The sequence below is a fragment of the Corythoichthys intestinalis genome, chromosome 18, assembly GCF_030265065.1.
Source record: "Corythoichthys intestinalis isolate RoL2023-P3 chromosome 18, ASM3026506v1, whole genome shotgun sequence".
In the NCBI taxonomy this organism is placed as follows: Eukaryota; Metazoa; Chordata; class Actinopteri; order Syngnathiformes; family Syngnathidae; genus Corythoichthys; species Corythoichthys intestinalis.
Window position 1 is genome coordinate 28,195,879 of NC_080412.1, and position 26,716 is coordinate 28,222,594.

Sequence of the window (26,716 nt, forward strand, 5' to 3'; positions counted from 1 at the left end):
ACTTTTCTAAAAAGTCAACTTTTTTGGCATATTTGGGCTGTGCCGAGAGTCCTGACATGTTTTTGGAACGTTTCCCGGCGCTCCTTGGCCCAAAAATATTTTTTGACCGTTTTTGAAATTTTGAAAAAATGCGTAAGCACCCCCCCTTACAAAAAAGTCAAAAATTGACTTTTCTAAAAAGTCAACTTTTTTGGCATATTTGGGCTCTGCCGAGAGTCCTGACATGTTTTTGGAACGTTTCCCAGCGCTCCTTGGCCCAAAAGTATTTTTTGACCGTTTTTGAAATTTTGAAAAAATGCGTAAGCACCCCCCCTTACAAAAAAGTGAAAAATTGACTTTTCTAAAAAGTACACTTTTTTGGTATATTTGGGCTCTGCCGAGAGTCCTGACATGTTTTTGGAACGTTTCCCGGCGCTCCTTGGCCCAAAAGTGTTTTTTGACCTATTTTGAAATTTTGAAAAAATGCGTAAGCACCCCCCCTTACAAAAAATTCAAAAATGGACTTTTCTCAAAAGTACACTTTTTTGGCATATTTGGGTTTTGCCGAGAGTCCTGACATGTTTTTAGAATGTTTCCCGGCGCTCCTAGGCCCAAAAGTGTTTTTTGACCGTTTTTGAAATTTTGAAAAATTGCATAAGCACCCCCCCTTACAAAAAAGTCAAAAATTGAATTTTCTCTAAAGTAAACTTTTATGGGATATTTGGGCTGTGCCGAGAGTCCTGACATGTTTTTTGAACGTTTCCCGGCGCTCCTTGGCCCAAAAGTATTTTTTGACCGTTTTTGAAATTTTGAAAAAATGCGTAAGCACCCCCCCTTACAAAAAAGTCAAAAATTGACTTTTCTAAAAAGTGAACTTTTTTGGCATGTTTGGGCTCTGCCGAGAGTCCTGACATGTTTTTGGAACGTTTCCCGGCGCTCCTTGGCCCAAAAGTATTTTTGGACCGTTTTTGAAATTTTGAAAAAATGCGTAAGCACCCCCCCTTACAAAAAAGTCAAAAATTGACTTTTCTCAAAAGTACACTTTTTTGGCATATTTGGGATGTGCCGAGAGTCCTGACATGTTTTTGGAACGTTTCCCGGCGCTCCTTTGCCCAAAAGTGTTTTTTGACCGTTTTTGAAATTTTGAAAAAATGCGTAAGCACCCCCCCTTACAAAAAAGTCAAAAATTGAATTTTCTCAAAAGTACACATTTTTGGAATATTTGGGCTCTGCCGAGAGTCCTAACATGTTTTTGGAACGTTTCCCGGCGCTCCTTTGCCCAAAAGTGTTTTTTGACCATTTTTGAAATTTTGAAAAAATGCGTAAGCACCCCCCCTTACAAAAAAGTCAAAAATTGACTTTTCTCAAAAGTACACTTATTTGGCATATTTGGGATGTGCCGAGAGTCTTGATATGTTTTTGGAACGTTTCCCGGCGCTCCTTTGCCCAAAAGTGTTTTTTGACCATTTTTGAAATTTTGAAAAAATGTGTAAGCACCCCCCCTTATAAAAAAGTCAAAAATTGAATTTTCTCAAAAGTAAAGTTTTTTGGCATATTTGGGCTCTGCCGAGAGTCCTGATATGTTTTTGTAACATTTCCCGGCGCTCCTTTGCCCAAAAGTGTTTTTTGACCATTTTTGAAATTTTGAAAAAATGCGTAAGCACCCCCCCTTACAAAAAAGTCAAAAATTGACTTTTCTAAAAATTCAACTTTTTTGGCATATTTGGGCTCTGCCGAGAGTCCTGACATGTTTTTGGAACGTTTCCCGGCGCTCCTTGGCCCAAAAGTATTTTTGGACCGTTTTTGAAATTTTGAAAAAATGCGTAAGCACCCCCCCTTACAAAAAAGTCAAAAATTGACTTTTCTCAAAAGTACACTTATTTGGCATATTTGGGATGTGCCGAGAGTCCTGACATGTTTTTGGAACGTTTCCCGGCGCTCCTTGGCCCAAAAGTGTTTTTTGACCGTTTTTGAAATTTTGAAAAAATGCGTAAGCACCCCCCCTTACAAAAAAGTCAAAAATTGAATTTTCTCAAAAGTACACCTTTTTGGAATATTTGGGCTCTGCCGAGAGTCCTAACATATTTTTGGAACGTTTCCCGGTGCTCCTTGGCCCAAAAGTGTTTTTTGACCATTTTTGAAATTTTGAAAAAATGCGTAAGCACCCCCCCTTACAAAAAAGTCAAAAATGGACTTTTTTCAAAAGTACACTTATTTGGCATATTTGGGATGTGCCGAGAGTCCTGATATGTTTTTGGAACGTTTCCCGGCGCTCCTTGGCCCAAAAGTGTTTTTTGACCATTTTTGAAATTTTGAAAAAATGCGTAAGCACCCCCCCTTACAAAAAAGTCAAAAATTGACTTTTCTAAAAATTCAACTTTTTTGGCATATTTGGGCTCTCCCGAGAGTCCTGACATGTTTTTGGAACGTTTCCCGGCGCTCCTTGGCCCAAAAGTATTTTTTGACCTATTTTGAAATTTTGAAAAAATGCATAAGCACCCCCCCTTACAAAAAAGTCAAAAATGGACTTTTCTAAAAAGTCAACTTTTTTGGCATATTTGGGCTGTGCCGAGAGTCCTGACATGTTTTTAGAATGTTTCCCGGCGCTCCTAGGCCCAAAAGTGTTTTTTGACCGTTTTTGAAATTTTGAAAAATTGCGTAAGCACCCCCCCTTACAAAAAAGTCAAAAATTGAATTTTCTCAAAAGTAAACTTTTTTGGGATATGTGGGCTGTGCCGAGAGTCCTGACATGTTTTTGGAACGTTTCCCGGCGCTCCTTGGCCCAAAAGTATTTTTTGACCGTTTTTGAAATTTTGAAAAAATGCGTAAGCACCCCCCCTTACAAAAAAGTCAAAAATTGACTTTTCTAAAAAGTGAACTTTTTTGGCATATTTGGGCTCTGCCGAGAGTCCTGACATGTTTTTGGAACGTTTCCCGGCGCTCCTTGGCCCAAAAGTATTTTTGGACCGTTTTTTAAATTTTGAAAAAATGCGTAAGCACCCCCCCTTACAAAAAAGTCAAAAATTGACTTTTCTCAAAAGTACACTTATTTGGCATATTTGGGATGTGCCGAGAGTCCTGACATGTTTTTGGAACGTTTCCCGGCGCTCCTTTGCCCAAAAGTGTTTTTTGACCGTTTTTGAAATTTTGAAAAAATGCGTAAGCACCCCCCCTTACAAAAAAGTCAAAAATTGAATTTTCTCAAAAGTACACCTTTTTGGAATATTTGGGCTCTGCCGAGAGTCCTAACATGTTTTTGGAACGTTTCCCGGCGCTCCTTGGCCCAAAAGTGTTTTTTGACCATTTTTGAAATTTTGAAAAAATGCGTAAGCACCCCCCCTTACAAAAAAGTCAAAAATTGACTTTTCTCAAAAGTACACTTATTTGGCATATTTGGGATGTGCCGAGAGTCCTGACATGTTTTTGGAACGTTTCCCGGCGCTCCTTGGCCCAAAAGTACTTTTGGACCGTTTTTTAAATTTTGAAAAAATGCGTAAGCACCCCCCCTTACAAAAAAGTCAAAAATTGACTTTTCTCAAAAGTACACTTATTTGGCATATTTGGGATGTGCCGAGAGTCCTGACATGTTTTTGGAACGTTTCCCGGCGCTCCTTTGCCCAAAAGTGTTTTTTGACCGTTTTTGAAATTTTGAAAAAATGCGTAAGCACCCCCCCTTACAAAAAAGTCAAAAATTGAATTTTCTCAAAAGTACACCTTTTTGGAATATTTGGGCTCTGCCGAGAGTCCTAACATGTTTTTGGAACGTTTCCCGGCGCTCCTTGGCCCAAAAGTGTTTTTTGACCATTTTTGAAATTTTGAAAAAATGCGTAAGCACCCCCCCTTACAAAAAAGTCAAAAATTGACTTTTCTCAAAAGTACACTTATTTGGCATATTTGGGATGTGCCGAGAGTCTTGATATGTTTTTGGAACGTTTCCCGGCGCTCCTTTGCCCAAAAGTGTTTTTTGACCATTTTTGAAATTTTGAAAAAATGTGTAAGCACACCCCCTTACAAAAAAGTCAAAAATTGAATTTTCTCAAAAGTAAACTTTTTTGGGATATGTGGGCTGTGCCGAGAGTCCTGACATGTTTTTGGAACGTTTCCCGGCGCTCCTTGGCCCAAAAGTATTTTTTGACCGTTTTTGAAATTTTGAAAAAATGCGTAAGCACCCCCCCTTACAAAAAAGTCAAAAATTGACTTTTCTAAAAAGTCAACTTTTTTGGCATATTTGGGCTCTGCCGAGAGTCCTGATATGTTTTTGGAACATTTCCTGGCGCTCCTTTGCCCAAAAGTGTTTTTTGACCATTTTTGAAATTTTGAAAAAATGCGTAAGCACCCCCCCTTACAAAAAAGTCAAAAATTGACTTTTCTAAAAATTCAACTTTTTTGGCATATTTGGGCTCTGCCGAGAGTCCTGACATGTTTTTGGAATGTTTCCCGGCGCTCCTTGGCCCAAAAGTAATTTTTGACCGTTTTTGAAATTTTGAAAAAATGCGTAAGCACCCCCCATACAAAAAATTCAAAAATTGACTTTTCTCAAAAGTACACTTTTTTGGCATATTTGGGCTGTGCCGAGAGTCCTGACATGTTTTTAGAATGTTTCCCGGCGTTCCTAGGCCCAAAAGTGTTTTTTGACCGTTTTTGAAATTTTGAAAAATTGCGTAAGCACCCCCCTTACAAAAAAGTCAAAAATTGAATTTTCTCAAAAGTAAACTTTTTTGGGATATGTGGGCTGTGCCGAGAGTCCTGACATGTTTTTGGAACGTTTCCCGGCGCTCCTTGGCCCAAAAGTATTTTTTGACCGTTTTTGAAATTTTGAAAAAATGCGTAAGCACCCCCCCTTACAAAAAAGTCAAAAATTGACTTTTCTAAAAAGTCAACTTTTTTGGCATATTTGGGCTCTGCCGAGAGTCCTGACATGTTTTTGGAACGTTTCCCGGCGCTTCTTGGCCCAAAAGTATTTTTTGACCGTTTTTGAAATTTTGAAAAAATGCGTAAGCACCCCCCCTTACAAAAAAGTCAAAAATGGACTTTTCTCAAAAGTACACTTATTTGGCATATTTGGGATGTGCCGAGAGTCCTGACATGTTTTTGGAACGTTTCCCGGCGCTCCTTGGCCCAAAAGTATTTTTTGACCTATTTTGAAATTTTGAAAAAATGCATAAGCACCCCCCCTTACAAAAAAGTCAAAAATGGACTTTTCTCAAAAGTACACTTTTTTGGCATATTTGGGCTGTGCCGAGAGTCCTGACATGTTTTTAGAATGTTTCCCGGCGCTCCTAGGCCCAAAAGTGTTTTTTGACCGTTTTTGAAATTTTGAAAAATTTCGTAAGCACCCCCCCTTACAAAAAAGTCAAAAATTGAATTTTCTCAAAAGTACACTTTTTTGGGATATTTGGGCTCTTCCGAGAGTCCTGACATGTTTTTGGAACGTTTCCCGGCGCTCCTTGGCCCAAAAGTGTTTTTTGACCATTTTTGAAATTTTGAAAAAATGCGTAAGCACCCCCCCTTACAAAAAAGTCAAAAATTGACTTTTCTAAAAAGTCAACTTTTTTGGCATATTTGGGCTCTGCCGAGAGTCCTGACATGTTTTTGGAACGTTTCCCGGCGCTCCTTGGCCCAAAAGTATTTTTTGACCGTTTTTGAAATTTTGAAAAAATGCGTAAGCACCCCCCCTTACAAAAAAGTCAACTTTTTTGGCATATTTGGGCTCTGCCGAGAGTCCTTATATGTTTTTGGAACGTTTCCCGGTGCTCCTTGGCCCAAAAGTGTTTTTTGACCATTTTTGAAATTTTGAAAAAATGCGTAAGCACCCCCCCTTACAAAAAAGTCAAAAATGGACTTTTCTCAAAAGTACACTTATTTGGCATATTTGGGATGTGCCGAGAGTCCTGATATGTTTTTGGAACGTTTCCCGGCGCTCCTTTGCCCAAAAGTGTTTTTTGACCATTTTTGAAATTTTGAAAAAATGCGTAAGCACCCCCCCTTACAAAAAAGTCAAAAATTGACTTTTCTAAAAATTCAACTTTTTTGGCATATTTGGGCTCTCCCGAGAGTCCTGACATGTTTTTGGAACGTTTCCCGGCGCTCCTTGGCCCAAAAGTATTTTTTGACCTATTTTGAAATTTTGAAAAAATGCATAAGCACCCCCCCTTACAAAAAAGTCAAAAATGGACTTTTCTAAAAAGTCAAATTTTTTGGCATATTTGGGCTGTGCCGAGAGTCCTGACATGTTTTTGGAACGTTTCCCGGCGCTCCTTGGCCCAAAAGTATTTTTGGACCGTTTTTGAAATTTTGAAAAAATGCATAAGCACCCCCCCTTACAAAAAATTCAAAAATTGACTTTTCTAAAAAGTCAACTTTTTTGGCATATTTGGGCTCTGCCGAGAGTCCTGACATGTTTTTGGAACGTTTCCCGGCGCTTCTTGGCCCAAAAGTATTTTTTGACCGTTTTTGAAATTTTGAAAAAATGCGTAAGCACCCCCCCTTACAAAAAAGTCAAAAATTGACTTTTCTCAAAAGTACACTTATTTGGCATATTTGGGATGTGCCGAGAGTCCTGACATGTTTTTGGAACGTTTCCCGGCGCTCCTTTGCCCAAAAGTGTTTTTTGACTGTTTTTGAAATTTTGAAAAAATGCGTAAGCACCCCCCCTTACAAAAAAGTCAAAAATTGAATTTTCTCAAAAGTACACTTTTTTGGGATATTTGGGCTCTGCCGAGAGTCCTAACATGTTTTTGGAACGTTTCCCGGCGCTCCTTGGCCCAAAAGTGTTTTTTGACCATTTTTGAAATTTTGAAAAAATGCGTAAGCACCCCCCCTTACAAAAAAGTCAAAAATGGACTTTTCTCAAAAGTACACTTATTTGGCATATTTGGGATGTGCCGAGAGTCCTGACATGTTTTTGGAACGTTTCCCGGCGCTCCTTGGCCCAAAAGTATTTTTTGACTTATTTTGAAATTTTGAAAAAATGCATAAGCACCCCCCCTTACAAAAAAGTCAAAAATGGACTTTTCTCAAAAGTACACTTTTTTGGCATATTTGGGCTGTGCCGAGAGTCCTGACATGTTTTTAGAATGTTTCCCGGCGCTCCTAGGCCCAAAAGTGTTTTTTGACCGTTTTTGAAATTTTGAAAAATTTCGTAAGCACCCCCCCTTACAAAAAAGTCAAAAATTGAATTTTCTCAAAAGTACACTTTTTTGGGATATTTGGGCTCTTCCGAGAGTCCTGACATGTTTTTGGAACGTTTCCCGGCGCTCCTTGGCCCAAAAGTGTTTTTTGACCATTTTTGAAATTTTGAAAAAATGCGTAAGCACCCCCCCTTACAAAAAAGTCAAAAATTGACTTTTCTAAAAAGTCAACTTTTTTGGCATATTTGGGCTCTGCCGAGAGTCCTGACATGTTTTTGGAACGTTTCCCGGCGCTCCTTGGCCCAAAAGTATTTTTTGACCGTTTTTGAAATTTTGAAAAAATGCGTAAGCACCCCCCCTTACAAAAAAGTCAACTTTTTTGGCATATTTGGGCTCTGCCGAGAGTCCTGATATGTTTTTGGAACATTTCCCGGCGGTCCTTTGCCCAAAAGTGTTTTTTGACCATTTTTGAAATTTTGAAAAAATGCGTAAGCACCCCCCCTTACAAAAAAGTCAAAAATTGACTTTTCTAAAAATTCAACTTTTTTGGCATATTTGGGCTCTGCCGAGAGTCCTGACATGTTTTTGGAATGTTTCCCGGCGCTCCTTGGCCCAAAAGTATTTTTTGACCGTTTTTGAAATTTTTAAAAAATGCGTAAGCACCCCCCATACAAAAAATTCAAAAATTGACTTTTCTCAAAAGTACACTTTTTTGGCATATTTGGGCTGTGCCGAGAGTCCTGACATGTTTTTAGAATGTTTCCCGGCGTTCCTAGGCCCAAAAGTGTTTTTTGACCGTTTTTGAAATTTTGAAAAATTGCGTAAGCACCCCCCCTTACAAAAATGTCAAAAATTGAATTTTCTCAAAAGTAAACTTTTTTGGGATATGTGGGCTGTGCCGAGAGTCCTGACATGTTTTTGGAATGTTTCCCGGCGCTCCTTGGCCCAAAAGTATTTTTTGACCGTTTTTGAAATTTTGAAAAAATGCGTAAGCACCCCCCCTTACAAAAAAGTCAAAAATTGACTTTTCTAAAAAGTCAACTTTTTTGGCATATTTGGGCTCTGCCGAGAGTCCTGACATGTTTTTGGAACGTTTCCCGGCGCTTCTTGGCCCAAAAGTATTTTTTGACCGTTTTTGAAATTTTGAAAAAATGCGTAAGCACCCCCCCTTACAAAAAAGTCAAAAATTGACTTTTCTCAAAAGTACACTTATTTGGCATATTTGGGATGTGCCGAGAGTCCTGACATGTTTTTGGAACGTTTCCCGGCGCTCCTTTGCCCAAAAGTGTTTTTTGACTGTTTTTGAAATTTTGAAAAAATGCGTAAGCACCCCCCCTTACAAAAAAGTCAAAAATTGAATTTTCTCAAAAGTACACTTTTTTGGGATATTTGGGCTCTGCCGAGAGTCCTAACATGTTTTTGGAACGTTTCCCGGCGCTCCTTGGCCCAAAAGTGTTTTTTGACCATTTTTGAAATTTTGAAAAAATGCGTAAGCACCCCCCCTTACAAAAAAGTCAAAAATGGACTTTTCTCAAAAGTACACTTATTTGGCATATTTGGGATGTGCCGAGAGTCCTGATATGTTTTTGGAACGTTTCCCGGCGCTCCTTTGCCCAAAAGTGTTTTTTGACCATTTTTGAAATTTTGAAAAAATGCGTAAGCACCCCCCCTTACAAAAAAGTAAAAAATGGACTTTTCTAAAAAGTCAACTTTTTTGCATATTTGGGCTCTGCCGAGAGTCCTGACATGTTTTTGGAACGTTTCCCGGCGCTCCTTGGCCCAAAAGTATTTTTTGACCGTTTTTGAAATTTTGAAAAAATGCGTAAGCACCCCCCCTTACAAAAAAGTCAAAAATGGACTTTTCTCAAAAGTACACTTTTTTGGGATATTTGGGCTCTTCCGAGAGTCCTGACATGTTTTTGGAACGTTTCCCGGCGCTCCTTGGCCCAAAAGTATTTTTTGACCATTTTTGAAATTTTGAAAAAATGCGTAAGCACCCCCCCTTACAAAAAAGTCAAAAATGGACTTTTCTCAAAAGTACACTTTTTTGGGATATTTGGGCTCTTCCGAGAGTCCTGACATGTTTTTGGAACGTTTCCCGGCGCTCCTTGGCCCAAAAGTATTTTTTGACCATTTTTGAAATTTTGAAAAAATGCGTAAGCACCCCCCCTTACAAAAAAGTCAAAAATGGACTTTTCTCAAAAGTACACTTATTTGGCATATTTGGGATGTGCCGAGAGTCCTGATATGTTTTTGGAACGTTTCCCGGCGCTCCTTTGCCCAAAAGTGTTTTTTGACCATTTTTGAAATTTTGAAAAAATGCGTAAGCACCCCCCCTTACAAAAAAGTCAAAAATGGACTTTTCTAAAAAGTACACTTTTTTGGGATATTTGGGCTCTGCCGAGAGTCCTGACATGTTTTTGGAACGTTTCCCGGCGCTCCTTGGCCCAAAAGTGTTTTTTTGACGTATTTTGAAATTTTGAAAAAATGCGTAAGCACCCCCCCTTACAAAAAATTCAAAAATTGAATTTTCTCTAAAGTAAACTTTTATGGGATATTTGGGCTGTGCCGAGAGTCCTGACATGTTTTTCGAACGTTTCCCGGCGCGCCTTGGCCCAAAAGTATTTTTTGACCGTTTTTGAAATTTTGAAAAAATGCGTAAGCACCCCCCCTTACAAAAAAGTCAAAAATTGACTTTTCTAAAAAGTCAACTTTTTTGGCATATTTGGGCTCTGCCGAGAGTCCTGACATGTTTTTGGAACGTTTCCCGGCGCTCCTTGGCCCAAAAGTATTTTTTGACCGTTTTTGAAATTTTGAAAAAATGCGTAAGCACCCCCCCTTACAAAAAAGACAAAAATTGACTTTTCTAAAAAGTCAACTTTTTTGGCATATTTGGGCTCTGCCGAGAGTCCTGACATGTTTTTGGAACGTTTCCCAGCGCTCCTTGGCCCAAAAGTATTTTTTGACCGTTTTTGAAATTTTGAAAAAATGCGTAAGCACCCCCCCTTACAAAAAAGTGAAAAATTGACTTTTCTAAAAAGTACACTTTTTTGGTATATTTGGGCTCTGCCGAGAGTCCTGACATGTTTTTGGAACGTTTCCCGGCGCTCCTTGGCCCAAAAGTGTTTTTTGACCTATTTTGAAATTTTGAAAAAATGCGTAAGCACCCCCCCTTACAAAAAATTCAAAAATGGACTTTTCTCAAAAGTACACTTTTTTGGCATATTTGGGTTGTGCCGAGAGTCCTGACATGTTTTTAGAATGTTTCCCGGCGCTCCTAGGCCCAAAAGTGTTTTTTGACCGTTTTTGAAATTTTGAAAAATTGCATAAGCACCCCCCCCTTACAAAAAAGTCAAAAATTGAATTTTCTCAAAAGTAAACTTTTATGGGATATTTGGGCTGTGCCGAGAGTCCTGACATGTTTTTGGAACGTTTCCCGGCGCTCCTTGGCCCAAAAGTATTTTTTGACCGTTTTTGAAATTTTGAAAAAATGCGTAAGCACCCCCCCTTACAAAAAATTCAAAAATTGACTTTTCTAAAAAGTCAACTTTTTTGGCATATTTGGGCTCTGCCGAGAGTCCTGACATGTTTTTGGAACGTTTCCCGGCGCTCCTTGGCCCAAAAGTATTTTTTGACCGTTTTTGAAATTTTGAAAAAATGCGTAAGCACCCCCCCTTACAAAAAAGTCAAAAATTGACTTTTCTAAAAAGTCAACTTTTTTGGCATATTTGGGCTGTGCCGAGAGTCCTGACATGTTTTTGGAACGTTTCCCGGCGCTCCTTGGCCCAAAAATATTTTTTGACCGTTTTTGAAATTTTGAAAAAATGCGTAAGCACCCCCCCTTACAAAAAAGTCAAAAATTGACTTTTCTAAAAAGTCAACTTTTTTGGCATATTTGGGCTCTGCCGAGAGTCCTGACATGTTTTTGGAACGTTTCCCAGCGCTCCTTGGCCCAAAAGTATTTTTTGACCGTTTTTGAAATTTTGAAAAAATGCGTAAGCACCCCCCCTTACAAAAAAGTGAAAAATTGACTTTTCTAAAAAGTACACTTTTTTGGTATATTTGGGCTCTGCCGAGAGTCCTGACATGTTTTTGGAACGTTTCCCGGCGCTCCTTGGCCCAAAAGTGTTTTTTGACCTATTTTGAAATTTTGAAAAAATGCGTAAGCACCCCCCCTTACAAAAAATTCAAAAATGGACTTTTCTCAAAAGTACACTTTTTTGGCATATTTGGGTTTTGCCGAGAGTCCTGACATGTTTTTAGAATGTTTCCCGGCGCTCCTAGGCCCAAAAGTGTTTTTTGACCGTTTTTGAAATTTTGAAAAATTGCATAAGCACCCCCCCTTACAAAAAAGTCAAAAATTGAATTTTCTCTAAAGTAAACTTTTATGGGATATTTGGGCTGTGCCGAGAGTCCTGACATGTTTTTTGAACGTTTCCCGGCGCTCCTTGGCCCAAAAGTATTTTTTGACCGTTTTTGAAATTTTGAAAAAATGCGTAAGCACCCCCCCTTACAAAAAATTCAAAAATTGACTTTTCTAAAAAGTCAACTTTTTTGGCATATTTGGGCTCTGCCGAGAGTCCTGACATGTTTTTGGAACGTTTCCCGGCGCTCCTTGGCCCAAAAGTATTTTTTGACCGTTTTTGAAATTTTGAAAAAATGCGTAAGCACCCCCCCTTACAAAAAAGTCAAAAATTGACTTTTCTAAAAAGTCAACTTTTTTGGCATATTTGGGCTGTGCCGAGAGTCCTGACATGTTTTTGGAACGTTTCCCGGCGCTCCTTTGCCCAAAAGTGTTTTTTGACCATTTTTGAAATTTTGAAAAAATGCGTAAGCACCCCCCCTTACAAAAAAGTCAAAAATTGACTTTTCTAAAAATTCAACTTTTTTGGCATATTTGGGCTCTGCCGAGAGTCCTGACGTGTTTTTGGAATGTTTCCCGGCGCTCCTTGGCCCAAAAGTATTTTTTGACCGTTTTTGAAATTTTGAAAAAAATGCGTAAGCACCCCCCTTACAAAAAATTCAAAAATGGACTTTTCTCAAAAGTACACTTTTTTGGCATATTTGGGTTGTGCCGAGAGTCCTGACATGTTTTTAGAATGTTTCCCGGCGTTCCTATGCCCAAAAGTGTTTTTTGACCGTTTTTGAAATTTTGAAAAATTGCGTAAGCACCCCCCCTTACAAAAAAGTCAAAAATAGAATTTTCTCAAAAGTAAACTTTTTTGGGATATGTGGGCTGTGCCGAGAGTCCTGACATGTTTTTGGAACGTTTCCCGGCGCTCCTTGGCCCAAAAGTATTTTTTGACCGTTTTTGAAATTTTGAAAAAATGCGTAAGCACCCCCCCCCCCCTTACAAAAAAGTCAAAAATTGACTTTTCTAAAAAGTCAACTTTTTTGGCATATTTGGGCTCTGCCGAGAGTCCTGACATGTTTTTGGAACGTTTCCCGGCGCTCCTTGGCCCAAAAGTATTTTTTGACCGTTTTTGAAATTTTGAAAAAATGCGTAAGCACCCCCCCTTACAAAAAATTCAAAAATGGACTTTTCTCAAAAGTACACTTTTTTGGCATATTTGGGCTGTGCCGAGAGTCCTGACATGTTTTTAGAATGTTTCCCGGCGTTCCTATGCCCAAAAGTGTTTTTTGACCGTTTTTGAAATTTTGAAAAATTGCGTAAGCACCCCCCCTTACAAAAAAGTCAAAAATAGAATTTTCTCAAAAGTAAACTTTTTTGGGATATGTGGGCTGTGCCGAGAGTCCTGACATGTTTTTGGAACGTTTCCCGGCGCTCCTTGGCCCAAAAGTATTTTTTGACCGTTTTTGAAATTTTGAAAAAATGCGTAAGCACCCCCCCTTACAAAAAAGTCAAAAATTGACTTTTCTAAAAAGTCAACTTTTTTGGCATATTTGGGCTCTGCCGAGAGTCCTGACATGTTTTTGGAACGTTTCCCGGCGCTTCTTGGCCCAAAAGTATTTTTTGACCGTTTTTGAAATTTTGAAAAAATGCGTAAGCACCCCCCCTTACAAAAAAGTCAAAAATTGACTTTTCTCAAAAGTACACTTATTTGGCATATTTGGGATGTGCCGAGAGTCCTGACATGTTTTTGGAACGTTTCCCGGCGCTCCTTGGCCCAAAAGTATTTTTTGACCGTTTTTGAAATTTTGAAAAAATGCGTAAGCACCCCCCCTTACAAAAAAGTCAAAAATTGACTTTTCTAAAAAGTCAACTTTTTTGGCATATTTGGGCTCTGCCGAGAGTCCTGACAAGTTTTTGGAACGTTTCCCGGCGCTCCTTGGCCCAAAAGTATTTTTTGACCGTTTTTGAAATTTTGAAAAAATGCGTAAGCACCCCCCCTTACAAAAAAGTCAAAAATTGACTTTTCTAAAAAGTCAACTTTTTTGGCATATTTGGGCTGTGCCGAGAGTCCTGACATGTTTTTGGAACGTTTCCCGGCGCTCCTTGGCCCAAAAATATTTTTTGACCGTTTTTGAAATTTTGAAAAAATGCGTAAGCACCCCCCCTTACAAAAAAGTCAAAAATTGACTTTTCTAAAAAGTCAACTTTTTTGGCATATTTGGGCTCTGCCGAGAGTCCTGACATGTTTTTGGAACGTTTCCCAGCGCTCCTTGGCCCAAAAGTATTTTTTGACCGTTTTTGAAATTTTGAAAAAATGCGTAAGCACCCCCCCTTACAAAAAAGTGAAAAATTGACTTTTCTAAAAAGTACACTTTTTTGGTATATTTGGGCTCTGCCGAGAGTCCTGACATGTTTTTGGAACGTTTCCCGGCGCTCCTTGGCCCAAAAGTGTTTTTTGACCTATTTTGAAATTTTGAAAAAATGCGTAAGCACCCCCCCTTACAAAAAATTCAAAAATGGACTTTTCTCAAAAGTACACTTTTTTGGCATATTTGGGTTTTGCCGAGAGTCCTGACATGTTTTTAGAATGTTTCCCGGCGCTCCTAGGCCCAAAAGTGTTTTTTGACCGTTTTTGAAATTTTGAAAAATTGCATAAGCACCCCCCCTTACAAAAAAGTCAAAAATTGAATTTTCTCTAAAGTAAACTTTTATGGGATATTTGGGCTGTGCCGAGAGTCCTGACATGTTTTTTGAACGTTTCCCGGCGCTCCTTGGCCCAAAAGTATTTTTTGACCGTTTTTGAAATTTTGAAAAAATGCGTAAGCACCCCCCCTTACAAAAAATTCAAAAATTGACTTTTCTAAAAAGTCAACTTTTTTGGCATATTTGGGCTCTGCCGAGAGTCCTGACATGTTTTTGGAACGTTTCCCGGCGCTCCTTGGCCCAAAAGTATTTTTTGACCGTTTTTGAAATTTTGAAAAAATGCGTAAGCACCCCCCCTTACAAAAAAGTCAAAAATTGACTTTTCTAAAAAGTCAACTTTTTTGGCATATTTGGGCTGTGCCGAGAGTCCTGACATGTTTTTGGAACGTTTCCCGGCGCTCCTTTGCCCAAAAGTGTTTTTTGACCATTTTTGAAATTTTGAAAAAATGCGTAAGCACCCCCCCTTACAAAAAAGTCAAAAATTGACTTTTCTAAAAATTCAACTTTTTTGGCATATTTGGGCTCTGCCGAGAGTCCTGACGTGTTTTTGGAATGTTTCCCGGCGCTCCTTGGCCCAAAAGTATTTTTTGACCGTTTTTGAAATTTTGAAAAAAATGCGTAAGCACCCCCCTTACAAAAAATTCAAAAATGGACTTTTCTCAAAAGTACACTTTTTTGGCATATTTGGGTTGTGCCGAGAGTCCTGACATGTTTTTAGAATGTTTCCCGGCGTTCCTATGCCCAAAAGTGTTTTTTGACCGTTTTTGAAATTTTGAAAAATTGCGTAAGCACCCCCCCTTACAAAAAAGTCAAAAATAGAATTTTCTCAAAAGTAAACTTTTTTGGGATATGTGGGCTGTGCCGAGAGTCCTGACATGTTTTTGGAACGTTTCCCGGCGCTCCTTGGCCCAAAAGTATTTTTTGACCGTTTTTGAAATTTTGAAAAAATGCGTAAGCACCCCCCCCCCCCCCTTACAAAAAAGTCAAAAATTGACTTTTCTAAAAAGTCAACTTTTTTGGCATATTTGGGCTCTGCCGAGAGTCCTGACATGTTTTTGGAACGTTTCCCGGCGCTCCTTGGCCCAAAAGTATTTTTTGACCGTTTTTGAAATTTTGAAAAAATGCGTAAGCACCCCCCCTTACAAAAAATTCAAAAATGGACTTTTCTCAAAAGTACACTTTTTTGGCATATTTGGGCTGTGCCGAGAGTCCTGACATGTTTTTAGAATGTTTCCCGGCGTTCCTATGCCCAAAAGTGTTTTTTGACCGTTTTTGAAATTTTGAAAAATTGCGTAAGCACCCCCCCTTACAAAAAAGTCAAAAATAGAATTTTCTCAAAAGTAAACTTTTTTGGGATATGTGGGCTGTGCCGAGAGTCCTGACATGTTTTTGGAACGTTTCCCGGCGCTCCTTGGCCCAAAAGTATTTTTTGACCGTTTTTGAAATTTTGAAAAAATGCGTAAGCACCCCCCCTTACAAAAAAGTCAAAAATTGACTTTTCTAAAAAGTCAACTTTTTTGGCATATTTGGGCTCTGCCGAGAGTCCTGACATGTTTTTGGAACGTTTCCCGGCGCTTCTTGGCCCAAAAGTATTTTTTGACCGTTTTTGAAATTTTGAAAAAATGCGTAAGCACCCCCCCTTACAAAAAAGTGAAAAATTGACTTTTCTCAAAAGTACACTTATTTGGCATATTTGGGATGTGCCGAGAGTCCTGACATGTTTTTGGAACGTTTCCCGGCGCTCCTTGGCCCAAAAGTATTTTTTGACCGTTTTTGAAATTTTGAAAAAATGCGTAAGCACCCCCCCTTACAAAAAAGTCAAAAATTGACTTTTCTAAAAAGTCAACTTTTTTGCCTATTTGGGCTCTGCCGAGAGTCCTGACAAGTTTTTGGAACGTTTCCCGGCGCTCCTTGGCCCAAAATATTTTTTGACCGTTTTTGAAATTTTGAAAAAATGCGTAAGCACCCCCCCTTACAAAAAAGTCAAAAATTGACTTTTCTAAAAAGTCAACTTTTTTGGCATATTTGGGCTCTGCCGAGAGTCCTGACATGTTTTTGGAACGTTTCCCGGCGCTCCTTGGCCCAAAAGTATTTTTTGACCGTTTTTGAAATTTTGAAAAAATGCGTAAGCACCCCCCCTTACAAAAAAGTCAAAAATGGACTATTCTCAAAAGTACACTTTTTTGGCATATTTGGGCTGTGCCGAGAGTCCTGACATGTTTTTAGAATGTTTCCCGGCGTTCCTATGCCCAAAAGTGTTTTTTGACCGTTTTTGAAATTTTGAAAAATTGCGTAAGCACCCCCCCTTACAAAAAAGTCAAAAATAGAATTTTCTCAAAAGTAAACTTTTTTGGGATATGTGGGCTGTGCCGAGAGTCCTGACATGTTTTTGGAACGTTTCCCGGCGCTCCTTGGCCCAAAAGTATTTTTTGACCGTTTTTGAAATTTTGAAAAAATGCGTAAGCACCCCCCCCCCCCCCCTTACAAAAAAGTCAAAAATTGACTTTTCTAAAAAGTCAACTTTTTTGGCATATTTGGGCTCTGCCGAGAGTCCTGACATGTTTTTGGAACGTTTCCCGGCGCTCCTTGGCCCAAAAGTATTTTTTGACCGTTTTTGAAATTTTGAAAAAATGCGTAAGCACCCCCCCTTACAAAAAATTCAAAAATGGACTTTTCTCAAAAGTACACTTTTTTGGCATATTTGGGCTGTGCCGAGAGTCCTGACATGTTTTTAGAATGTTTCCCGGCGTTCCTATGCCCAAAAGTGTTTTTTGACCGTTTTTGAAATTTTGAAAAATTGCGTAAGCACCCCCCCTTACAAAAAAGTCAAAAATAGAATTTTCTCAAAAGTAAACTTTTTTGGGATATGTGGGCTGTGCCGAGAGTCCTGACATGTTTTTGGAACGTTTCCCGGCGCTCCTTGGCCCAAAAGTATTTTTTGACCGTTTTTGAAATTTTGAAAAAATGCGTAAGCACCCCCCCTTACAAAAAAGTCAAAAATTGACTTTTCTAAAAAGTCAACTTTTTTGGCATATTTGGGCTCTGCCGAGAGTCCTGACATGTTTTTGGAACGTTTCCCGGCGCTTCTTGGCCCAAAAGTATTTTTTGACCGTTTTTGAAATTTTGAAAAAATGCGTAAGCACCCCCCCTTACAAAAAAGTGAAAAATTGACTTTTCTCAAAAGTACACTTATTTGGCATATTTGGGATGTGCCGAGAGTCCTGACATGTTTTTGGAACGTTTCCCGGCGCTCCTTGGCCCAAAAGTATTTTTTGACCGTTTTTGAAATTTTGAAAAAATGCGTAAGCACCCCCCCTTACAAAAAAGTCAAAAATTGACTTTTCTAAAAAGTCAACTTTTTTGCCTATTTGGGCTCTGCCGAGAGTCCTGACAAGTTTTTGGAACGTTTCCCGGCGCTCCTTGGCCCAAAATATTTTTTGACCGTTTTTGAAATTTTGAAAAAATGCGTAAGCACCCCCCCTTACAAAAAAGTCAAAAATTGACTTTTCTAAAAAGTCAACTTTTTTGGCATATTTGGGCTCTGCCGAGAGTCCTGACATGTTTTTGGAACGTTTCCCGGCGCTCCTTGGCCCAAAAGTATTTTTTGACCGTTTTTGAAATTTTGAAAAAATGCGTAAGCACCCCCCCTTACAAAAAAGTCAAAAATGGACTATTCTCAAAAGTACACTTTTTTGGCATATTTGGGCTGTGCCGAGAGTCCTGACATGTTTTTAGAATGTTTCCCGGCGTTCCTATGCCCAAAAGTGTTTTTTGACCGTTTTTGAAATTTTGAAAAATTGCGTAAGCACCCCCCCTTACAAAAAAGTCAAAAATAGAATTTTCTCAAAAGTAAACTTTTTTTGGATATGTGGGCTGTGCCGAGAGTCCTGACATGTTTTTGGAACGTTTCCCGGCGCTCCTTGGCCCAAAAGTATTTTTTGACCGTTTTTGAAATTTTGAAAAAATGCGTAAGCACCCCCCCTTACAAAAAAGTCAAAAATTGACTTTTCTAAAAAGTCAACTTTTTTGGCATATTTGGGCTCTGCCGAGAGTCCTGACATGTTTTTGGAACGTTTCCCGGCGCTCCTTGGCCCAAAAGTATTTTTTGACCGTTTTTGAAATTTTGAAAAAATGCGTAAGCACCCCCCCTTACAAAAAAGTCAAAAATGGACTATTCTCAAAAGTACACTTTTTTGGCATATTTGGGCTGTGCCGAGAGTCCTGACATGTTTTTAGAATGTTTCCCGGCGTTCCTATGCCCAAAAGTGTTTTTTGACCGTTTTTGAAATTTTGAAAAATTGCGTAAGCACCCCCCCTTACAAAAAAGTCAAAAATAGAATTTTCTCAAAAGTAAACTTTTTTGGGATATGTGGGCTGTGCCGAGAGTCCTGACATGTTTTTGGAACGTTTCCCGGCGCTCCTTGGCCCAAAAGTATTTTTTGACCGTTTTTGAAATTTTGAAAAAATGCGTAAGCACCCCCCCTTACAAAAAAGTCAAAAATTGACTTTTCTAAAAAGTCAACTTTTTTGGCATATTTGGGCTCTGCCGAGAGTCCTGACATGTTTTTGGAACGTTTCCCGGCGCTTCTTGGCCCAAAAGTATTTTTTGACCGTTTTTGAAATTTTGAAAAAATGCGTAAGCACCCCCCCTTACAAAAAAGTCAGAAATTGACTTTTCTCAAAAGTACACTTATTTGGCATATTTGGGATGTGCCGAGAGTCCTGACATGTTTTTGGAACGTTTCCCGGCGCTCCTTGGCCCAAAAGTATTTTTTGACCGTTTTTGAAATTTTGAAAAAATGCGTAAGCACCCCCCCTTACAAAAAAGTCAAAAATTGACTTTTCTAAAAAGTCAACTTTTTTGGCATATTTGGGCTCTGCCGAGAGTCCTGACATGTTTTTGGAACGTTTCCCGGCGCTCCTTGGCCCAAAAGTATTTTTTGACCGTTTTTGAAATTTTGAAAAAATGCGTAAGCACCCCCCCCTTACAAAAAAGTCAAAAATTGACTTTTCTAAAAAGTCAACTTTTTTGGCATATTTGGGCTCTGCCGAGAGTCCTGACATGTTTTTGGAACGTTTCCCGGCGCTTCTTGGCCCAAAAGTATTTTTTGACCGTTTTTGAAATTTTGAAAAAATGCGTAAGCACCCCCCCTTACAAAAAAGTCAAAAATTGACTTTTCTCAAAAGTACACTTATTTGGCATATTTGGGATGTGCCGAGAGTCCTGACATGTTTTTGGAACGTTTCCCGGCGCTCCTTTGCCCAAAAGTGTTTTTTGACCGTTTTTGAAATTTTGAAAAAATGCGTAAGCACCCCCCCTTACAAAAAAGTCAAAAATTGAATTTTCTCAAAAGTACACTTTTTTGGGATATTTGGGCTCTGCCGAGAGTCCTAACATGTTTTTGGAACGTTTCCCGGCGCTCCTTGGCCCAAAAGTGTTTTTTGACCATTTTTGAAATTTTGAAAAAATGCGTAAGCACCCCCCCTTACAAAAAAGTCAAAAATTGACTTTTCTCAAAAGTACACTTATTTGGCATATTTGGGATGTGCCGAGAGTCCTGATATGTTTTTGGAACGTTTCCCGGCGCTCCTTTGCCCAAAAGTGTTTTTTGACCATTTTTGAAATTTTTAAAAATTGCGTAAGCACCCCCCCTTACAAAAAAGTCAAAAATAGAATTTTCTCAAAAGTAAACTTTTTTGGGATATGTGGGCTGTGCCGAGAGTCCTGACATGTTTTTGGAACGTTTCCCGGCGCTCCTTGGCCCAAAAGTATTTTTTGACCGTTTTTGAAATTTTGAAAAAATGCGTAAGCACCCCCCCTTACAAAAAAGTCAAAAATTGACTTTTCTCAAAAGTACACTTATTTGGCATATTTGGGATGTGCCGAGAGTCCTGACATGTTTTTGGAACGTTTCCCGGTGCTCCTTTGCCCAAAAGTGTTTTTTGACCGTTTTCGAAATTTTGAAAAAATGCGTAAGCACCCCCCCTTACAAAAAAGTCAAAAATTGAATTTTCTCCAAAGTACACTTTTTTGGGATATTTGGGCTCTGCCGAGAGTCCTAACATGTTTTTGGAACGTTTCCCGGCGCTCCTTGGCCCAAAAGTGTTTTTTGACCATTTTTGAAATTTTGAAAAAATGCGTAAGCACCCCCCCTTACAAAAAAGTCAAAAATTGACTTTTCTCAAAAGTACACTTATTTGGCATATTTGGGATGTGCCGAGAGTCCTGATATGTTTTTGGAACGTTTCCCGGCGCTCCTTTGCCCAAAAGTGTTTTTTGACCATTTTTGAAATTTTGAAAAATTGCGTAAGCACCCCCCCTTACAAAAAAGTCAAAAATAGAATTTTCTCAAAAGTAAACTTTTTTGGGATATGTGGGCTGTGCCGAGAGTCCTGACATGTTTTTGGAATGTTTCCCGGCGCTCCTTGGCCCAAAAGTATTTTTTGACCGTTTTTGAAATTTTGAAAAAATGCGTAAGCACCCCCCCTTACAAAAAAGTCAAAAATTGACTTTTCTAAAAAGTCAACTTTTTTGGCATATTTGGGCTCTGCCGAGAGTCCTGACATGTTTTTGGAACGTTTCCCGGCGCTTCTTGGCCCAAAAGTATTTTTTGACCGTTTTTGAAATTTTGAAAAAATGCGTAAGCACCCCCCCTTACAAAAAAGTCAAAAATTGACTTTTCTCAAAAGTACACTTATTTGGCATATTTGGGATGTGCCGAGAGTCCTGACATGTTTTTGGAACGTTTCCCGGCGCTCCTTTGCCCAAAAGTGTTTTTTGACCATTTTTGAAATTTTGAAAAATTGCGTAAGCACCCCCCCTTACAAAAAAGTCAAAAATAGAATTTTCTCAAAAGTAAACTTTTTTGGGATATGTGGGCTGTGCCGAGAGTCCTGACATGTTTTTGGAATGTTTCCCGGCGCTCCTTGGCCCAAAAGTATTTTTTGACCGGTTTTGAAATTTTGAAAAAATGCGTAAGCACCCCCCCTTACAAAAAAGTCAAAATATGACTTTTCTAAAAAGTCAACTTTTTTGGCATATTTGGGCTCTGCCGAGAGTCCTGACATGTTTTTGGAACGTTTCCCGGCGCTTCTTGGCCCAAAAGTATTTTTTGACCGTTTTTGAAATTTTGAAAAAATGCGTAAGCACCCCCCCTTACAAAAAAGTCAAAAATTGACTTTTCTCAAAAGTACACTTATTTGGCATATTTGGGATGTGCCGAGAGTCCTGACATGTTTTTGGAACGTTTCCCGGCGCTCCTTGGCCCAAAAGTATTTTTTGACCGTTTTTGAAATTTTGAAAAAATGCGTAAGCACCCCCCCTTACAAAAAAGTCAAAAATTGACTTTTCTAAAAAGTCAACTTTTTTGGCATATTTGGGCTCTGCCGAGAGTCCTGACATGTTTTTGGAACATTTCCCGGCGCTCCTTGGCCCAAAAGTATTTTTTGACCGTTTTTGAAATTTTGAAAAAATGCGTAAGCACCCCCCCTTACAAAAAAGTCAAAAATTAAATTTTCTAAAAAGTCAACTTTTTTGGCATATTTGGGCTCTGCCGAGAGTCCTGACATGTTTTTGGAACGTTTCCCGGCGCTCCTTGGCCCAAAAGTATATTTTGACCGTTTTTGAAATTTTGAAAAAATGCGTAAGCACCCCCCCTTACAAAAAAGTCAAAAATTGTCTTTTCTCAAAAGTACACTTTTTTGGGATATTTGGGCTCTGCCGAGAGTCCTGACATGTTTTTGGAACGTTTCCCGGCGCTCCTTGGCCCAAAAGTGTTTTTTGACCTATTTTGAAATTTTGAAAAAATGCGTAAGCACCCCCCCTTACAAAAAATTCAAATATTGACTTTTCTCAAAAGTACACTTTTTTGGAATATTTGGGCTGTGCCGAGAGTCCTGACATGTTTTTGGAACGTTTCCCGGCACTCCTTGGCCCAAAAGTATTTTTTGACCGTTTTTGAAATTTTGAAAAAATGCGTAAGCACCCCCCCTTACAAAAAAGTCAAAAATTGACTTTTCTAAAAAGTCAACTTTTTTGGCATATTTGGGCTCTGCCGAGAGTCCTGACATGTTTTTGGAACGTTTCCCAGCGCTCCTTTGCCCAAAAGTATTTTTTGACCGTTTTTGAAATTTTGAAAAAATGCGTAAGCACCCCCCCTTACAAAAAAGTGAAAAATTGACTTTTCTAAAAAGTACACTTTTTTGGTATATTTGGGCTGTGCCGAGAGTCCTGACATGTTTTTGGAACGTTTCCCGGCGCTCCTTGGCCCAAAAGTATTTTTTGACCGTTTTTGAAATTTTGAAAAAATGCGTAAGCACCCCCCCTTACAAAAAAGTCAAAAATTGACTTTTCTAAAAAGTCAACTTTTTTGGCATATTTGGGCTCTGCCGAGAGTCCTGACATGTTTTTGGAACGTTTCCCGGCGCTCCTTGGCCCAAAAGTATATTTTGACCGTTTTTGAAATTTTGAAAAAATGCGTAAGCACCCCCCCTTACAAAAAAGTCAAAAATTGTCTTTTCTCAAAAGTACACTTTTTTGGGATATTTGGGCTCTGCCGAGAGTCCTGACATGTTTTTGGAACGTTTCCCGGCGCTCCTTGGCCCAAAAGTATTTTTTGACCGTTTTTGAAATTTTGAAAAAATGCGTAAGCACCCCCCCTTACAAAAAAGTCAAAAATTGACTTTTCTAAAAAGTCAACTTTTTTGGCATATTTGGGCTCTGCCGAGAGTCCTGACAAGTTTTTGGAACGTTTCCCGGCGCTCCTTGGCCCAAAATATTTTTTGACCGTTTTTGAAATTTTGAAAAAATGCGTAAGCACCCCCCCTTACAAAAAAGTCAAAAATTGACTTTTCTAAAAAGTCAACTTTTTTGGCATATTTGGGCTCTGCCGAGAGTCCTGACATGTTTTTGGAACGTTTCCCGGCGCTCCTTGGCCCAAAAGTATTTTTTGACCGTTTTTGAAATTTTGAAAAAATGCGTAAGCACCCCCCCTTACAAAAAAGTCAAAAATGGACTATTCTCAAAAGTACACTTTTTTGGCATATTTGGGCTGTGCCGAGAGTCCTGACATGTTTTTAGAATGTTTCCCGGCGTTCCTATGCCCAAAAGTGTTTTTTGACCGTTTTTGAAATTTTGAAAAATTGCGTAAGCACCCCCCCTTACAAAAAAGTCAAAAATAGAATTTTCTCAAAAGTAAACTTTTTTTGGATATGTGGGCTGTGCCGAGAGTCCTGACATGTTTTTGGAACGTTTCCCGGCGCTCCTTGGCCCAAAAGTATTTTTTGACCGTTTTTGAAATTTTGAAAAAATGCGTAAGCACCCCCCCTTACAAAAAAGTCAAAAATTGACTTTTCTAAAAAGTCAACTTTTTTGGCATATTTGGGCTCTGCCGAGAGTCCTGACATGTTTTTGGAACGTTTCCCGGCGCTCCTTGGCCCAAAAGTATTTTTTGACCGTTTTTGAAATTTTGAAAAAATGCGTAAGCACCCCCCCTTACAAAAAAGTCAAAAATGGACTATTCTCAAAAGTACACTTTTTTGGCATATTTGGGCTGTGCCGAGAGTCCTGACATGTTTTTAGAATGTTTCCCGGCGTTCCTATGCCCAAAAGTGTTTTTTGACCGTTTTTGAAATTTTGAAAAATTGCGTAAGCACCCCCCCTTACAAAAAAGTCAAAAATAGAATTTTCTCAAAAGTAAAATTTTTTGGGATATGTGGGCTGTGCCGAGAGTCCTGACATGTTTTTGGAACGTTTCCCGGCGCTCCTTGGCCCAAAAGTATTTTTTGACCGTTTTTGAAATTTTGAAAAAATGCGTAAGCACCCCCCCTTACAAAAAAGTCAAAAATTGACTTTTCTAAAAAGTCAACTTTTTTGGCATATTTGGGCTCTGCCGAGAGTCCTGACATGTTTTTGGAACGTTTCCCGGCGCTTCTTGGCCCAAAAGTATTTTTTGACCGTTTTTGAAATTTTGAAAAAATGCGTAAGCACCCCCCCTTACAAAAAAGTCAGAAATTGACTTTTCTCAAAAGTACACTTATTTGGCATATTTGGGATGTGCCGAGAGTCCTGACATGTTTTTGGAACGTTTCCCGGCGCTCCTTGGCCCAAAAGTATTTTTTGACCGTTTTTGAAATTTTGAAAAAATGCGTAAGCACCCCCCCTTACAAAAAAGTCAAAAATTGACTTTTCTAAAAAGTCAACTTTTTTGGCATATTTGGGCTCTGCCGAGAGTCCTGACATGTTTTTGGAACGTTTCCCGGCGCTCCTTGGCCCAAAAGTATTTTTTGACCGTTTTTGAAATTTTGAAAAAATGCGTAAGCACCCCCCCTTACAAAAAAGTCAAAAATTGACTTTTCTCAAAAGTACACTTATTTGGCATATTTGGGATGTGCCGAGAGTCCTGATATGTTTTTGGAACGTTTCCCGGCGCTCCTTTGCCCAAAAGTGTTTTTTGACCATTTTTGAAATTTTTAAAAATTGCGTAAGCACCCCCCCTTACAAAAAAGTCAAAAATAGAATTTTCTCAAAAGTAAACTTTTTTGGGATATGTGGGCTGTGCCGAGAGTCCTGACATGTTTTTGGAACGTTTCCCGGCGCTCCTTGGCCCAAAAGTATTTTTTGACCGTTTTTGAAATTTTGAAAAAATGCGTAAGCACCCCCCCTTACAAAAAAGTCAAAAATTGACTTTTCTCAAAAGTACACTTATTTGGCATATTTGGGATGTGCCGAGAGTCCTGACATGTTTTTGGAACGTTTCCCGGTGCTCCTTTGCCCAAAAGTGTTTTTTGACCGTTTTTGAAATTTTGAAAAAATGCGTAAGCACCCCCCCTTACAAAAAAGTCAAAAATTGAATTTTCTCCAAAGTACACTTTTTTGGGATATTTGGGCTCTGCCGAGAGTCCTAACATGTTTTTGGAACGTTTCCCGGCGCTCCTTGGCCCAAAAGTGTTTTTTGACCATTTTTGAAATTTTGAAAAAATGCGTAAGCACCCCCCCTTACAAAAAAGTCAAAAATTGACTTTTCTCAAAAGTACACTTATTTGGCATATTTGGGATGTGCCGAGAGTCCTGATATGTTTTTGGAACGTTTCCCGGCGCTCCTTTGCCCAAAAGTGTTTTTTGACCATTTTTGAAATTTTGAAAAATTGCGTAAGCACCCCCCCTTACAAAAAAGTCAAAAATAGAATTTTCTCAAAAGTAAACTTTTTTGGGATATGTGGGCTGTGCCGAGAGTCCTGACATGTTTTTGGAATGTTTCCCGGCGCTCCTTGGCCCAAAAGTATTTTTTGACCGTTTTTGAAATTTTGAAAAAATGCGTAAGCACCCCCCCTTACAAAAAAGTCAAAAATTGACTTTTCTAAAAAGTCAACTTTTTTGGCATATTTGGGCTCTGCCGAGAGTCCTGACATGTTTTTGGAACGTTTCCCGGCGCTTCTTGGCCCAAAAGTATTTTTTGACCGTTTTTGAAATTTTGAAAAAATGCGTAAGCACCCCCCCTTACAAAAAAGTCAAAAATTGACTTTTCTCAAAAGTACACTTATTTGGCATATTTGGGATGTGCCGAGAGTCCTGACATGTTTTTGGAACGTTTCCCGGCGCTCCTTTGCCCAAAAGTGTTTTTTGACCATTTTTGAAATTTTGAAAAATTGCGTAAGCACCCCCCCTTACAAAAAAGTCAAAAATAGAATTTTCTCAAAAGTAAACTTTTTTGGGATATGTGGGCTGTGCCGAGAGTCCTGACATGTTTTTGGAATGTTTCCCGGCGCTCCTTGGCCCAAAAGTATTTTTTGACCGGTTTTGAAATTTTGAAAAAATGCGTAAGCACCCCCCCTTACAAAAAAGTCAAAAATTGACTTTTCTAAAAAGTCAACTTTTTTGGCATATTTGGGCTCTGCCGAGAGTCCTGACATGTTTTTGGAACGTTTCCCGGCGCTTCTTGGCCCAAAAGTATTTTTTGACCGTTTTTGAAATTTTGAAAAAATGCGTAAGCACCCCCCCTTACAAAAAAGTCAAAAATTGACTTTTCTCAAAAGTACACTTATTTGGCATATTTGGGATGTGCCGAGAGTCCTGACATGTTTTTGGAACGTTTCCCGGCGCTCCTTGGCCCAAAAGTATTTTTTGACCGTTTTTGAAATTTTGAAAAAATGCGTAAGCACCCCCCCTTACAAAAAAGTCAAAAATTGACTTTTCTAAAAAGTCAACTTTTTTGGCATATTTGGGCTCTGCCGAGAGTCCTGACATGTTTTTGGAACATTTCCCGGCGCTCCTTGGCCCAAAAGTATTTTTTGACCGTTTTTGAAATTTTGAAAAAATGCGTAAGCACCCCCCCTTACAAAAAAGTCAAAAATTAAATTTTCTAAAAAGTCAACTTTTTTGGCATATTTGGGCTCTGCCGAGAGTCCTGACATGTTTTTGGAACGTTTCCCGGCGCTCCTTGGCCCAAAAGTATATTTTGACCGTTTTTGAAATTTTGAAAAAATGCGTAAGCACCCCCCATTACAAAAAAGTCAAAAATTGTCTTTTCTCAAAAGTACACTTTTTTGGGAT